The sequence below is a fragment of the Heterodontus francisci genome, unplaced genomic scaffold (assembly GCF_036365525.1).
Source record: "Heterodontus francisci isolate sHetFra1 unplaced genomic scaffold, sHetFra1.hap1 HAP1_SCAFFOLD_400, whole genome shotgun sequence".
NCBI lineage: Eukaryota > Metazoa > Chordata > Chondrichthyes > Heterodontiformes > Heterodontidae > Heterodontus > Heterodontus francisci.
Genome location: NW_027142281.1, coordinates 1,379,881 through 1,396,112, shown reverse-complemented (window position 1 = coordinate 1,396,112; position 16,232 = coordinate 1,379,881).

Below are 16,232 nucleotides of genomic sequence, written 5' to 3'. Positions count from 1 at the left end.
GGATTAGAATAGATAGGTGCTTGATGGCCGCTCGAGACACGCTGGACCGAAGGGACTGTTTCTGTCCTGAATACCTCTATTACTCTATGACTCTATGATCTGATCTCCTGCTTGTGATCGTTTGCAAATGACTGCCAGACTAGTGAGGTTACCAGGCTCGAACTTATCAGCTTTAGGACCGTCTAGTTACAGAGACTGTTCTGGTCGGGTCCTTGGCAGAGACAACAGGCCTACGCTGTCCTAGCTATAGAATCTTTCTTAATAAGCGAGAGAGAGAGGTCTATTTCGATAGGAACTTTATATTATTATGAAAAGTGTCATTTATTAACTGTCCCATTTCTTATAATAAATCAGGAGTGAGATGGATGGGTGAAATATGACTTGAAGCGTTGTTTTGAATGTTGAATCGCCGCTGGTGAATGTAGAATGTCCTATACAAGTATCACTAGTCAAAATAACAGACAGACCCGGTTAGACAGCTCGATATTGGATGCCCAGAGCCGGAATCTGAATGGCTGGAATTGATACCCAATGGATGAAGGAAGATTAACAGTCAAATAAATTGCTGAATGCACAGCCCAAAAAGTTCAATTAAATGTCCTGATCCATTGTTACAATCAGTAAATTCTTTCAGAATTTCATGTGTGATGCGATGAACTCTCATAGTGAATGTGGACACTTCAAATCACTCTCCATTTTAAATGTTACATTTTACTCAATCCGGAGCACATTGAATGGAGAAAATCAGCAAATAAATATTACAATGTGTTTCTAACAAGGCCACTTGACATTCCATAGAAAGCTTCAATGAACGAGAGTTTTGTAAGTATATGACACAATATCTGGGATCTTTTGTTGGATCCGCGGTAATATATAAACCTCACCTCTTCTGATTGACTTTTTTCTGTATCACCACCATCAGTGAGATCAACAAACAGATTAGCAGGACTCCGAAGAAGACTGCTGCTAGGATGGAAGTAGTTTTATATCCCTGTTCTTAATCACAAAAATACAGAAAGGTTTAACACAGACACAGTCCGTCTTGCATGATAAAATATTTATAATAAGTATTTAATAATTATATCCACTGCTTCTGGGCAATGAGTCGGGCTGAACATTCCACAGTATGTGTGGTGAACATTGCACCAGAGGAAAGTGTGAGGCAATCTAAATTATATGTTTCTGATGAGTCCAGGACAGTTCAGGTACAGTCAGAAAATGGGATTAGCAGAATTTCAACCAGACCATTTGAAATATGCAGTGAGGAAATAATGTTCCAGTCAGTGAGAACGTGCTCATAGTATCTTGAGAAAATGACAACAATACAATTTCAACTAATATAAACCCTAACACTAGCTGGAATAGTAATAATGGTAAGTACCTGCAGATGTGGATGGGAAAGTAGTTGGAGGCACATCGAACCCTGTGGAATATATTGTGCAAAACGTTCAGGAGGATGAAATTTCGGCACTTTCCATTTAAACGATAAATACTGTTCTTAGTTTCCCGAACTAATGAGTCAATTTAACAAAACAAGGAACCCTAAACCCAATCTCCAAACCCTGCCACCCTCACCGGAACAAATCACACTGGCATCTTCCTTGTGATCACAGTCAGATTGAGCAATGCGATGAGGAAGGACAGTCGGCCAGAGAAGATTCGCTTCCAGTGCACTTCACCTCATCCAGCCAGATAACACCGTCACCCTGGGAAAAAGTAGCCCCTCCTGGCGCCAATAGAGCGTGACCACAACCCAGCTGTCTGCAGACAACATTGGCATCGGCCATATCCCAGGAGTCATCACACACCGTGCCCCAGCTGTTATTGCACAATATCTCCACTCTCCCGGAGCAGTTGGTGTTACCTCCAAACAGGCGCAACCATTGTCCCAAATCTATCAAAGAGAATCAATGATTACTATTGATGTAGTATAAGTCAGGAGTACAAGTCAGATAGTTGGTATAATAAAAAGGAATTAGCACCTGGTGAAAGCCCACGTTAACAATCATATTCTCGAATGCAGTCCTTTGATCTGTGGTGCTGCTCCTTAGTTACTTTTGCTTCTGTTGAGAAGAGAAACATGCTGACGGTATCAGACACCAATGTTTGAAATGGCACTCAGGCATTGAGAGGTTTGTTGTGTTACCTGAACAAATAACACCAGCATCCTCCCTATGTTCACAGTTGTGTTTACCCCACGGTTCTGTTTGACAGTGCCAAAGGAACGATTCGTGTGAAATACACTCTATTCCATCGAGCCAAATGGGTCCGGATCCTGCTCCGAATGACTGAGCGGAATAATCGATAGAACTGAGGGTACCACACTCTAACTGTTTACAGATCACTTCTGCATCAGGTCTATCAAGTGTATCCGAGCACACTGTTCCCCAGGTACCATTGTAGAACACTTCCACTCTCCCCTCACAGCGATGCTTCCCATTCACCAGCCGCAGCTCTTTGTGCTCTGTCAATGACACAAGAAATATCCAGATGGTTAGATTGATAACTCGCTGTGTGTTTATACTGCACAGCTCAACACATGCTGCACCGGTTGTGTTCACTGATTGCCGGTAAGTATTTCAGAAAAGTGATAGAAAAACACCGACAGCCCATAATGCAATAAAGAATAATCAACACGGATTTCACAACAGAAGGACAAACAACGTTATTGAATGCTTTGAAGTAATTACAGAAAGATAATGGGGATGATTCAGTCGATGCAGAATGCATGTTCTTTTTTTTTCAAAAGGCCTCTGACAAGGTAGCACATAGTTGGATCATGACTGGGGTCAGAGCATGTGGATTCAAGAGATAAGTGGATAATGGTCGAAAACTAGCTGAAAAGCACACCGTCATTGTTAAAGCTGGTAACCCAGAATGGTGCAAGGTGGGAAGTCGTGTTACACAGGGCTGGGATTATTGCTGCTTAATATTTACATAAACGATGTGGATTTAGACAAGGGAAACATAATTTCAAAATTTAAGATGGCAGCAATATGGGGATATAGTTAACACTACGAAAGACAGAGACAAAATATGGGAATACGATAATAAGCAGGTCGAATGGGCATACAATCGCCAAATGAGTTGAATCCAGGTAAGTCTAAGGTGGTCAGTGCTGATAGGAAGAATAAAGAGGCCACGCATTTCTTGTACAATAAGAGTGAAAATGATGTAAAGCGGCAAAGAGCTCTCGTGATACAGAGGCACTAAACACTTATAGAGTGACAGAGATCGAAGCTAGCAATTATAAATATAGGATAATCATGAATACATCTAATAAGAAATTCAGGAGAACTTGTTTTTTTTTACCCAGGGAGTGGTTTGAATTTTGAATTCTGAACACATGCAATGGTTGAGATGATTAGCACTGATGCCTTTAAGGTAAAGCTCAAAAGATACAAGAGGGAGAAATAAGTAGGTGGATATGCAAAAAGGGTTAGATGCAGTAATGTGGGGCGATACACGTGGACTACTTAAACACCACATTGAACAGTTAGGGCGAATGGCCAGATTCTGTGCTGTCCATTGTATGTAATTCGATGTCATATCTTCCCTGTGAAGCCACGTGCACAAAACTAAGGAAAATTGGCACATCGAAGCATCCTTACCTGAACACATGATCCTCACATCTTCTTTATGAGAACAGTCATGGTTACCCCACGATGCTGAGGGACATTCCCAGAGAAACGATTCGCTACTGGAACACTTCAGTTCATCCAACCAAACTAGCCCTGTGACTGGTCCACAAGATGCAGGAACCGCCAGGTCCATTGCCTTTCCACAACCCAGCTGTTTGCAAACCACGTCAGCGTCTGCCAAATCCCAGGCATCATCGCAAACTGAGCCCCAGGTCCCATTGTAATAAATCTCCACTCGGCCAGTTCATCGGCTTCCACCGTCTGACAGCCTTAACTGCACGTGGTCTATTGGACAACAGTACAGGAGGATTATACTTCCAATAGACATTCACCTCATCACTCAATACAATCATTGCACCATCACCAGCTTAAAAAAAGTACTCGTTAAATGTGCCTTTGACAGGTAAATAATACTAAACAACGGAATTGTTTACACTTACTTCTTACATTGAATGCAAAGAACATAAATGGTTCAGATAGCCTTCTACATCTGGCTTTGACAAGTTATGGTCTCCAGTTCCCCTTTTATGTGTTAAACACTATGTGCGTTGTTGTGCAGGCAATCGCTCGCACGAGTGACAGTCAATTTATACTCATGTTATATAACTGTATCTGTTCCTGGTACACGTAAATTACCCTTATTTGTTATCTTGTTCAGACATTTAATGCCCTCTCCTATTTCCTTTACTTTGAATAACAAGTGAATTGCATTTATCTAGCGCCGTTGATGTGATAAAACATCCCAAGGCGCGATACAGCAGTGATATCAAAGACATTTTAGTATGGAGCACCAAAAAATACATTGGGAAAGATAACCAAAATCTTAGTCAAAGAGTTAGTTCTTATGGAGCGTCTGAAAGCAGGAAAGAGGAGTTGCCATGCAGAGAAATTTAAGGAAGTAATTCTACAGCGTGTGACCTCCGCAGCTAAAGGCACGGCCGAAAATGCTGCGCGATTAAAATCAGGAATGCTCACGAAGCCAGAACTGGGAGCTGTCAGACTGGAGGCGATTGCAAAGACAGGCGCTGTGAAGTGAAGAAGGGATTTGAAAATAGGATGAGAATTTTAAAATCGCGCATTGCTGAACAATGTAGGTCAGCGAGTACAGGGCAGATGGCTGTTTGGCACTTGGTCGAGACAGCAGATTTTGCAGAGGTTGTAATGAGGGAAGCAAGCCAGGAGTGCATTAGAATAATCGAGTCTAGAGGAACAAAGCAATCGACAAGACGAGATAAGGGTAAAGTCGGGTGATGCAATGGAGGTGAAAATAGACAGTGTTAATCATGTGATAGGGAACTCACGTCGGGGTCAAATATAATTCAAAGATCACAAGCAGTCTGCCTGAGTCACACACAGTTGGCATCGAGAGAAATGGGGTTTGTGGCAAGGGAACAGATGTAAGGGGTACTGATGGTTTCTATCTTTTGAACACTGAGTTGGTGGAATTTTCTGCTGATGCAGGACTGAATGTCAGACTGGAATTCTGACAGTGTACAGGCTGTGGATGGATCAAGAGAGTTGGATGGAAGGGAGAGTTGGATACTGTGTGAGATACATGTGGAAACTAAGGTTGTTTTTGCGGATATCACTGAAAGGCCGCATGCAAATGAGAAATGAGGTGTCGAAGGATAGATCCTTCGGTGACACGATAGGTGACGTGGCAGGAGCGGGTAGAGAAGTCATTGCAGGTAAATTTCTGACTATGACTGTGTAGATAAGACTAGAACCAGCTGAGTGTAGTCGCACCCAGCCGGGTGATAATGGAGAAGGGTTGGAGCAGAATTTTATGATCATTCACATCAAAAGCTGTTTGCAAGTCAAGAATAAGGAGGAGGCATCGTTTAGATTTGTAACAATCACTTAGGATGTCATTTATGACTTTGATAAGAGTTGTTTTGGTCTTGTGGTGTGGCTATAAATCTGATTTGAGGAACTGAAACATGCAGATTCATAAAAGATGAGCATGGATTTGGGAGGCGACAACACATTCAAGGACTTTGGCGAGGTACGAACAGTTAAATTGAGTTTTTTGACAAGGTGACCAAACAGGTGGATGAGGGTAATGCCGTGGATGTGGTCTATATGGATTTCAGTAAGGCGTTTGATAAAGTTCCCCACGGTAGGCTATTGCAGAAAATACAGAAGTATGTTATTGAAGGTGAATTAGTGCTTTGGATCAGAAATTGGCTAGCTGAATGAAGGCAGAGGGTGGTGGTTGATGGTAAATGTTCATCCTGGAGTATAGTTTCTAGTGGTGTACCGCAAGGATCTGTTTTGGGGCCACTGCTGTTTGTCATTTTTATAAATGACCTGGATGAGGGTGTAGAAGGGTGGGTTAGTAAATTTGCGGATGACACGAAGGTCGGTGGAGTTGTGGATAGTGCCGAAGGATGTTGCAAGTTACAGAGGGACATAGATAGGCTGCAGAGCTGGGCTGAGAGATGGCAAATGGAGTTTAATGCGGAAAAGTGTGAGGTGATTCACTTCAGAAGGAGTAACAGGATTGCAGAATACTGGGCTAATGGGAAGATTCTTGGTAGTGTAGATGAGCAGAGATATCTTGGTGTCCAGGTACATAAATCCCTGAAAGTTGCCACCCAGGTTAATAGAGCTGTTAAGAAGGCATATGGTGTGTTAGCTGTTATTAGTGGGGGGATCGAGTTTAGGAGCCACGAGGTCATGCTGCAGCTGTACAGAACTTTGGTGCGGCCGCACCTGGAGTATTGCGTGCAGTTCTGGTCACCGCATTATCGGAAGGATGTGGAAGCTTTGGAAAAGGTGCAGAGGAGATTTACTAGGATGTTACCTGGTATGGAGGGAAGGTCTTACGAGGAAAGGCTGAGGGACTTGAGGTTGTTTTCGTTAGAGAGAAGGAGGAGAAGAGGTGACTTAATAGAGACATATAAGATAGTCAGAGGGTTGGACAGGGTGGATAGTGAGAGCCTTTTTCCTCGGATGGTGATGGCAAACAGGAGGGGACATAGTTTTAAGTTGTGGGGTGATAGATATAGGACAGATGTCAGAGGTAGTTTCTTTACACAGAGAGTAGTCGGGGCGTGGAACGCCCTGCCTGCAACAGTAGACTCGCCAACGTTAAGGGCATTTAAGTGGTCATTGGATAGACATATGGATGAAAATGGAACAGTGTAGGTCAGATGGTTTCACAGGTCGGCGCAACATCGAGGGCTGAAGGGCCTGTACTGCGCTGTAATGTTCTATGTTCTATGTTCTAGATCTGGGACAGTAATTTGCATGTACAGGTGGTCAATGGTTCCTTTCTGAAAAGAGGTGTGTGATGACAGATGATTTGAAGGGGAGGGGGCTGAACCTGAAGAGAGAGAGAGAATCGTTAATATTGTTAGCTAACATGGGGACCAGGAAGAGAATGTGTGCGTTCAGTAGTTTAGTAGAAATAAGATGTAGGCAGCAAGATGTGGATTTCATCAACAGCACAGGTTCAGAGAGAGCTTGAAGTGTCAAGTAGAGGAACAAGAAATGCGAATTCAGGGTGATGGTTTGGAGTGGGGTGGGGAACAGTTAGGAAGTTAGGCCTGGTGGGTTGGGGAAGGAAGGAAAATAGTGCAAGGCGACTGAACAGATATTTTTGAACTTTGTAACAAAAGGTCCACGAGCTCCTCTCACTTATTTTTGGATTTGAGGGTGGACGAGGCAGGGGAGTGGTTCAGGGTGAAGATTTATGATGGAGAAGATATGCTGTGCGTTTTCTTTGCCTTCCTGGATGATCTTCGTCTAATGCATGGTTTTAGTGAAGAAGAGTAGGACCCGATGATGCTTTATGCGATTGATCCATTCAGGATTATATTGCCAGACAGATGGCCAGATGTCACCGTGCCTTTCTGTTTTATTTTTAATTCTTGCAGGGGTTGTGGGTGTCACTAGCAAGGCTAGAATTTGTTCAATCTACCCTATTTATTACTTCGGCTTAATAATGGAGAATGTAACCTCCAGATGTACTACTCTTAAACATCAGCTTTGCAATATGCAGTATCTGCGTGTCGAACTATGTTTGAGGATTGTGTTCATTATAACATTATCATAAATCAATTTAATGTTAATTGCATAACAGAATCACTTACATTTGCAAGGATGGGACTCTGTCTTAGACAATGAAGACATTTGAGTAATTTTAGAGATAAAGCACACGTCTGAACAGAAAATATGCAGACCTCTCTGTTCAGACAGGCTGGTGCTATTATGTTCAATGAGCAAACGAAACTTGTGAGGCACATTATCAATTGCTATTGTCTGTAAAAGATCAATGAACTAAACTACTAATTATCAATATATGACTGTTGGACCGGACCAAAGAGGGCAGAAAACAGGATCTCTCTGCAAAATGTTGGACAGGATCAGGAAGTTCCCATGGACAATTGAACTCCAGATGTACAGACCTCCTGGCTGAGCAGGAAACCGGTATTTAAACTGGTGTGGACAAAACTGATTGGACTAATTACGTCAGACACTTTGCAGAATCAAAATCAGCGATGTGACCCATCAGACAGAGAAGTCGAAGACAAGGAGAAGACACATGGCTTCTGTAGGCGGACATAACTGCTGGGTAGAGCTTAGCATTTACCGAACTGAAGAACAAGATGACATACACATACTCTACTCTATCCAGTGACGGAGTGTGTCATAACCATTCGGCACTGTAAACGTCTGACGTGAAATGCTGAAATGTATTGATCACAGATGTTGTAAGTTCTACTCTTTCATATGTAAATAAATGCTCGTTCGAACAACCCCAAAGCACCTGTCCGCACTTGCATTCTGCATAATGCAACATCTCCAGAACATATGCCTGTATTTACATGCTGCACAATGGAACTTTCAAGCGTATAGTCCTAAACAACTGTCTATTTTTATGCACAGCCGAATGACACTTACACCAGAACAACTCCCACCCAGTTATCTCCACTTATATACTGTACAATGGAGCTGATTGCAAGCTCGGTGCCGGATTTGATACCAGAGCTGAGATTCGGGGTGGCACAGTGGCGCAGTGGTTAGCACTGCAGCCTCACAGCTCCAGCGACCCGGGTTCAATTCTGGGTACTGCCTGTGTGGAGTTTGCAAGTTCTCCCTGTGTCTGCGTGGGTTTCCTCCGGGTGCTCCGGTTTCCTCCCACATGCCAAAGACTTGCAGGTTGATAGGTTAATTGGCCATTATAAATTGTCCCTAGTATAGGGAGATGGGAGGGACAGGTGGGAATGTGGTAGGGATATGGAATTAGTGTAGGATTAGTATAAGTGGGTGGTTGATGGTCGGCACAGACTCGGTGGGCCGAAGGGCCTGTTTCAGTGCTGTATCTCTAAACTAAACTAAACTAAATTCCAATTTCATATTCTCTTTATCACAAGGCCGTTATCTTTCACCTCTATCATCATTCACCCTCCTTCCTGCCTCAGCCCATCTGCTGCTGAAATGTTCACCCATGCTTTGTTGCCTGCAAAACCGAATATTTCAATGTTCTCCTGGGTGATCACCCATCCTGCACCCTCCAGGAACATCAGCTCATCCAAAGTTTTGTTGCCTGCCCTACATGAAGCCTCTCTCAGGAGCGCCACTGCATTCACTGGTTTCCCAGCCACCAATGCCTCGAGTTGTTAGTTATGATCTTCATGTTCAGACACCTTCATGCGCTCCCCCTGGCATCAGTATAACCGCCTCCAGCCTGAATCATTTCAAGAGCTCTGCTTTTCTCTGAATCTACCTTCTTGTACATTACGCACTTCCATCCCCGACAACTTTCAGTCTTGCTTTTAACCATCTAAACCCCAGATCAGAATTTCCACCGGAAACATCTCTGTGTTTGGCTCTGTGTCAGTTTTTTGTCTAATTGCACTCCTGTTAAACTTCTTTTGATGAATGCTTACTGAAAGTTCTGTCAAAAAAAGTTCTTGCTGGTTAATTGTGTCCGTGTCCTCTCTCTCTGCACACCACGCCATCCAGCCCCAGCTCCCCCACCACCCACCATCCTCACCCCTTCTCCTATAGTGAAATTACTGGTTTGAGACACCCAGGAACAAGTAACCTATATTATCGCTTTTCTCAGCAGATTAGACATTTCACTTTTATGTTTTTGTAAAAGCAGTGAAGAATTTGTTCACCTGAACACAGAACCCCGACATCCATACTGTCAGTGAGAGATGAATTCAATGTGAATAAGCTGCAGTTCTGGAGCTGCAATTCGTTTCCTTCACATTGGACATCATTCACCCAGACGGGTCCTTCACTCTCTCCGTCCTTTGAATAGTTATAAGCGGCTGTCGCTTCACCGCAGCCCAGCTGTGTGCAGACCACGTTGGCATCATTCAGGGTCCAGAGTCTATCCTGAAATCTCCACCAGCTGCCGGTGTGGTAAATCTCCACTCGCCCATCACATTGGCTGCCTCCGTTCGTCAGCCTTAGTGACCAATTTTCATCTACAATATTAAACACATTGAGAATTGAAGCAAAATGTCTCATAATTTACTGCCACCAGAAAAGTTATTAATGTTCATGGTTACTATTTCTGTCATCATTGTCCAGAAGGCTTGTCAGAAGACATTATTCACCATTACCTTTTCTCAGTAAATACATTTTAGTGGCATACCGAGTAGCTTCCGCTGACTACACTGAGCAAAAAGGGTAAAATTAAGTGGGGTTGAGCGCGGCAAATACTGCCTATAGATAAGTGATGAGATCGAAGGGTGGAACAGGGATTTTAAATGGCTCCTGACAGATGACAGTTCCTTTTAACCAATATGGAGAGAAACAGACAAGTGTAAGTTGACACAATGCTTCCGATAACGTCTTAAATCGCCTCACAGGCAATGAAGCACTTTTGATTTGCAGTCACTAATGCAGTAGGTGACAGACCCGCCGGACTGAAGGTTGTCCTCCTCTCCACATGTACTGATATTTCCTGCTCTCGCCCTACACTTGACAATATCATCAACGTTTCTTCCAATTTCTCCTCCTTATCTTCACATGGTCCATCTTCAATTCTTCCATTCCCTTCCTCAACATCTCTGTTTCTGATTCTGGGGATAGGTTATTAACCAATATAAAGGGTAAGCCCAGTGACTCTCACAGTTACCTTGTTTATGATTCCTCACACCCCGTTTCCTCTAATAAATCTATCACATTCTTCCACTTTCTCCACCTGCATTGTATCTGTCTGGTGATGCAACCTTCCATACCAGTGCTTCCAGATATGTCTTCCTTTCCCCTCAACCAAGGACTCTCCTCACGTCCTCATCCACCCACCATAGTTGATTGGGCCCTCAAGCACGTCCATTCCATTTTCCATACTTCTGCTTTCACCCTTTCCCCCTTCCCAGAACCATGAAAGGATTCTGCTTCTTCTCACCTTCCTCTCCACCAGCTTCCATATTCAACACATGATCTTCCACCATTTCCACCACCTTCAATGTGATGCCATGACCAAGCACATCTTCCCCTTCCCTCCACTTTTAACATTCTGAAGGGACCATTCGCTCTGTGACATCCTGATGCACTCTGCAATCATTCTCAGCACCCCTTCCCACAGGAGCATTCCATGAAAGCGCGGGAGATGCTGCCACTTCCCAGTTACGTGTACTTTTCTCACACCCAAGCCCCCAAGCACTGCTTCCAAGTGAAACAGCGATTTACTTGTAATGCTTCTTCGTTAGTATCCTGCATTTACTCTATTGACTAATCATGATGCTATCTCCTTTACATTGGCAGACCAAACACAATTAAGTGATTAGTCTGCAAAACACCTTTGTTCAGTCTGCAAGCTTTACCTTCAGCTTCCAGTTGCCTATCATTTTCATTCTTTATTCAACTCCAACTCTGACCTCTCCATCCACTTTCCCCTACACATTCCCAATGAAGGTTAACATAAGTTTGTGGAACAGCACTTCATCATTCCACGAGCTTCCTTACAACGTTTGTGATTCAACACTGAGTTCAGCAAATTCAGATCTTATTCCTTACCCCTTTTCCTACTTCCAATGTACACCTATAAATGTGCTTTTTACTTGGCCCATTCCAAATCTATTTGCTTTGCATTGTCCCTTTTGCCATTTAGTCTCTCCTGTCTTCTACCATATCACAGCCTATTCCTTTTGTTCTTTCCTTGCTTTCCCCTTTCTTTAACAACTGTTAAATCTCTATGTTCAGATTAAAGATCCGCAAAATGAAAGGCTGATATTGTTTCACTCAACATACATGCTGCCAGATCTTCTGAGTATTTCCAGCACTTACTGTTTTTATTACCTATATTTTAAATTGTGAAATGTGGGAGCACTTTTGCATAGAGCAATGTCCCACATACAGTGATCAGATAACTGAGCAGATAATCTGTTATATGAGGGTGCTGGCTGAGAGATAAATGTAATCCTGGAAACTGGCAGAATTGTAATTTACATCAAGTTTGTGAAATAATCCAAGACATAGCACATTGGTGAAATAACGAGTTACTTCACTCACTATAATTTTATTGCACTTGGTGAAATGGAAATTAACATTTATCTCACGCTATTTAGCTGGAATAAAGTTCACAGTGTTTTCTATTATACAACTGATCTTTGCTGAGAATTCCAGATAATTCATATTTGAATTGCCTACATTGATAACAGTTTCAATGCTCGAGCAACATTTCCATTCTATGGAAGTGGTCCTGGGAGCATCTTGCTGATTCTATAGCCCTTGAATAATGCCCTAGATTTACCCGGAAAGAGGTATTATATGACGATAAGTACTAATAACGAGACATTGTATGCATTCAATGTTTATTGGAGTGAAGCTCTTGGATGCATTTGTAATTTAATTCAGACCAATAAACCCACAAACACATCTTAGGATCTTAGTGTCAAAGGAAGCATGGGATCAGAAAAACTAGTGAATCAGCGACCTGTGGAAATAGTCAATGATGCTTGACAGTAGAACATTTGGTGCATTTAACTTCAATTGACTGAGATGACTCACCCGTACAGATGACACTGGCATCATTTTCATGTGAGCAGCTAAATTGATCCCAGGATGAAACAGGACAATCCCACAATCGCGTCTCGTTTCCCCGACACTTGTAATTTTCCTTCCACATTGGACCGGTTCCTTTCCCAAAGTGAGCTCCTCCTGGGACTGAGCTTCCTGTCCCACACTGAAGATGCTCACAGACCACGTTGGCGTCTTCCATATCAAAGTAAAGGTCACACAGCGTCCACCACTGGTCTCTGTGTAGCACCTCCACCCTTCCAGAGCATCTGTTCATCCCATCAACTAATCGGGGTCCATGTTTCCCTGTATTGGAAACAAATCCAGATCCAAATAATTTATAAATCATCCTCCACATAGAAACAGCAAAACGGAAAATAGGTAAAAAGTTGTATCTTATCTACCACGATCATCTATCCATACTTTACACAAATTATCTATTCAAAACAATTCAAATTACTACAGCAGCTCAAAAGCAAAATACTGCGGATGTTGGAAACTGAAATAAATCAGAAAATGTTGGAAATACTGAGCAGGTCTCGCAGCATCTGTGGAGTGAGCAAGAGAGTTATGTTTCAGGTCTGTGTCCTTTCATCACAATAATTACTGCAGAACCTCGTTAAGAAGTTGGATGAACACTCAAAAATTAAGAGCTCTTCTTGCAAACGTTAATAGATTGTTGGTCTCTATCTCTTGGGTCTTGCAATATAGAAGTCAGAAGGATGTGATGTTTCTGTTGTATTTGTTGCCGCTTTTGGGTACCGCACTTCACAAAACCATTTGCTTTGGAGGTGGTTCAGGACAGAGTCACCAGAATGACAACAATGCTTAAAGCGTTACATTATGAAGACAAGTTGCATAAACTTTGTTTGTCGTAGATTAGATTTAGATACTTTAGAGCTTATCTAGTTGATGTGTTTAAAATGTTTAAGGGGTTTGACAGATGCGCGATAGAATATTTGGAGAACGAATATCAAACAAGGCCATTTAGGAGCTGCATTTCTTTTTGAGGGATGTGGGCATCTCTGGCAGAGGTGGCAGTTATTGCTCAACTCTATTTGCCCTTGAAACCGATGTCAGGACCTTCATTTTGTACTGCAATTGTCTGCATGTGGAATGTTCTTCTGCAATGCTGTTAGGCAGTTACAGTTAAGGCAAAGGGTGTAAACAAAAATTGTACCTTTTGCTGCATGTGTTATAAACAGAGTGGGAAGTTTATAATTTGGTAATTAGTGGCTAAGACTGAAATATGGCCTTAACATTTAGAATTTAACTTGAACTTCAAAAAAAAAACTGCAAGGCAGTTCATTATTAGCAGTTAACAGTGCAATTCAGGTGAGCAGTGAGAAGTCAATCAGCTGTGATTGCCCGAATAGAGGTAAATACTGTAAGCTGGAATCTGTCTAAACTGTGGCAACTTGAATGTGCCCGAAAAGACCGATGTAAGTAAACTTCAGGTACGGTACAGAGCGTAAACACAGTTCACAATGTTGATTGACTTCATTAGGAACAAAGTGGGAAGTTGGAATTTGCTAAGAGTAAGAAGAGGGGGAACATGCTTTTTTTTATTATTTCACAGGGGATGGGGTGTTGTCGAGGCTGGCATTTCCTATCCATCCCTAATTGTCCTGGAAATGATTGTGGTGAGCCGTCTTCTTGTACCAATGCCGTCGATGTACTCTCGCTACACCCACAGAGCTGTTCGGAAGGGAGATCCAGGATTTTGACCGAGGGACAGTGAAGGAATGATGATATAATTCCAAGTCAGGATGGTGTGTGCCTTGGAGTGGAAATTTCAGGCGGTGATGTTCCCATCCATCTGCTGTCCTTGTCCTACTAGATAGTAGAGGGCGTGTGTTTGGATGGAGGTGCTTTGTTTTGTCTATTAAGCTTGAGTAAGTGAATGGAGTCACCGATTTAAAACAGAACCACAGCCAGCAGCAGCAGAGTCTATTGGGAGAGGCAGATAACAGGCAAATAGAGGGGAAACTCCTTCAGTGAAGCAATTGTTAGGTCAGAGTATGAGAGGGCGTGGGTAAGTTGCAAATAAGTATTACGTTAATTGGTGAGTGCTTCGTGTTTTGGCTTTAGCTAACCAGTAAAGTAGCTTTCAAACTAAAAAGCAACTGCACATAATTTTACGTCTAAAATAAAGACAGACTAAGTTCTGGCAAACCAGTTTTTTTTCCGGATATTGGAAATTGTGAGAAACTGAACTGTCCTGAGGGAACATGTCTGTAGCAGATGTCTCTATCTGGAAACTCTCTGGCTCAGGGTCATAGAGCTGGTGTGGGAATTGGAGAAACCCCAATGGGAGCAAGAGGTGCATTGGACAGTTTGCTGCAGATTTCAATCACACCTTGTAGTGAGCTGCAGGATCAGAATGAGTTTGTTGCAGCTTATAGTGCACAGTAATGGAAATCCATATGAGATGGAGATCGAGGATATGCAAAAAGTGAATCTATCCAACAGGAACAATGTACTGGCTATTTCTGAGGATAAGGATAAAGTCTGTCAGAAGGACAGCCAGAATGTTGACCTTGTTACCTTGGAATAGGAAGCAGTTCAACGGGAGGAGGAGTGGAGCATAATGTGATACTTTTAAGTGATTCAATAATTGGGGTATTAAGACTCCCACACAGTATTTGCCCAACTTGTGCAAAGTGAGGGATATCTCAAAGCAGATTGCAAGAATGGAGGGGAAATATCCATTCCTTGTGGACCATGTATGGACTGATAGCATGGGAAAGAGGAGGAAAGAGGTTCTTTTCAGAGAGTACCAGGAGCTGAAAGAAAAAAGAAGATCTCAAGGATTATTATACAAGCCGCTTGCACATTGACATAGAAAAAAAGATGAGGGAGATGAACACGTGGTTGAAGGTTATGGTGTTGGAAAGAGGTGTTAAATTTTATGGGACGCAGTCACCTGTACTGGGATATTAAAGAACTATTCTGCTGGAATGTGCTTCACCTGAATCGGGTTGGGATCAGGGTCCCAGAATAAAGGATAAATAGGATTGTTACAGGAACCTGAAACTGGCAAATGGGTGAGGGGAGGTTGGTGGGAGACGGGGTTAATGGGTAGAGCACAGTTGGAAATGTAGTATATCTAGGTAGTACAGGGAAAGGGATAATTGAAAGATGCAACATTTGAGTAAGACCATTTTACGGTTTTACATCACGTGCATTTGCGCTGAAAATAGCAGTTGCTTTCTTGATAATAGAATTGTTAGAAATATTGGCAGACCTCGACGTTTTGGGCAGTGCACTCTGTCCATTGTCTGGAGAAATAATTGGATCTGGTGGAAGCTGTCCGTTTATATGCAGTGCAGAACGGGAATGTGGACAGGATCTTACTACTGATAGGTTGTTACATGTTCTTGTTCTGGCTGTTATTGGTCTGTTAATTATATTCCCTGGCGGGCAGCCATAAAGGCGGGACTAAAGTGTTGTGAGTCGAAAAGACTTAGCAGTTGGCAGGAAAAAAGACAGAAGCGTAAGGGGAGAGCCAACTGTGAAACAGCCCCGACAAACACATTTTTCTGCAGCACCTGTGCAAGAGCCTGTCACTCTGGAATTGGCCTTTATAGCCAGTCCAGGCGC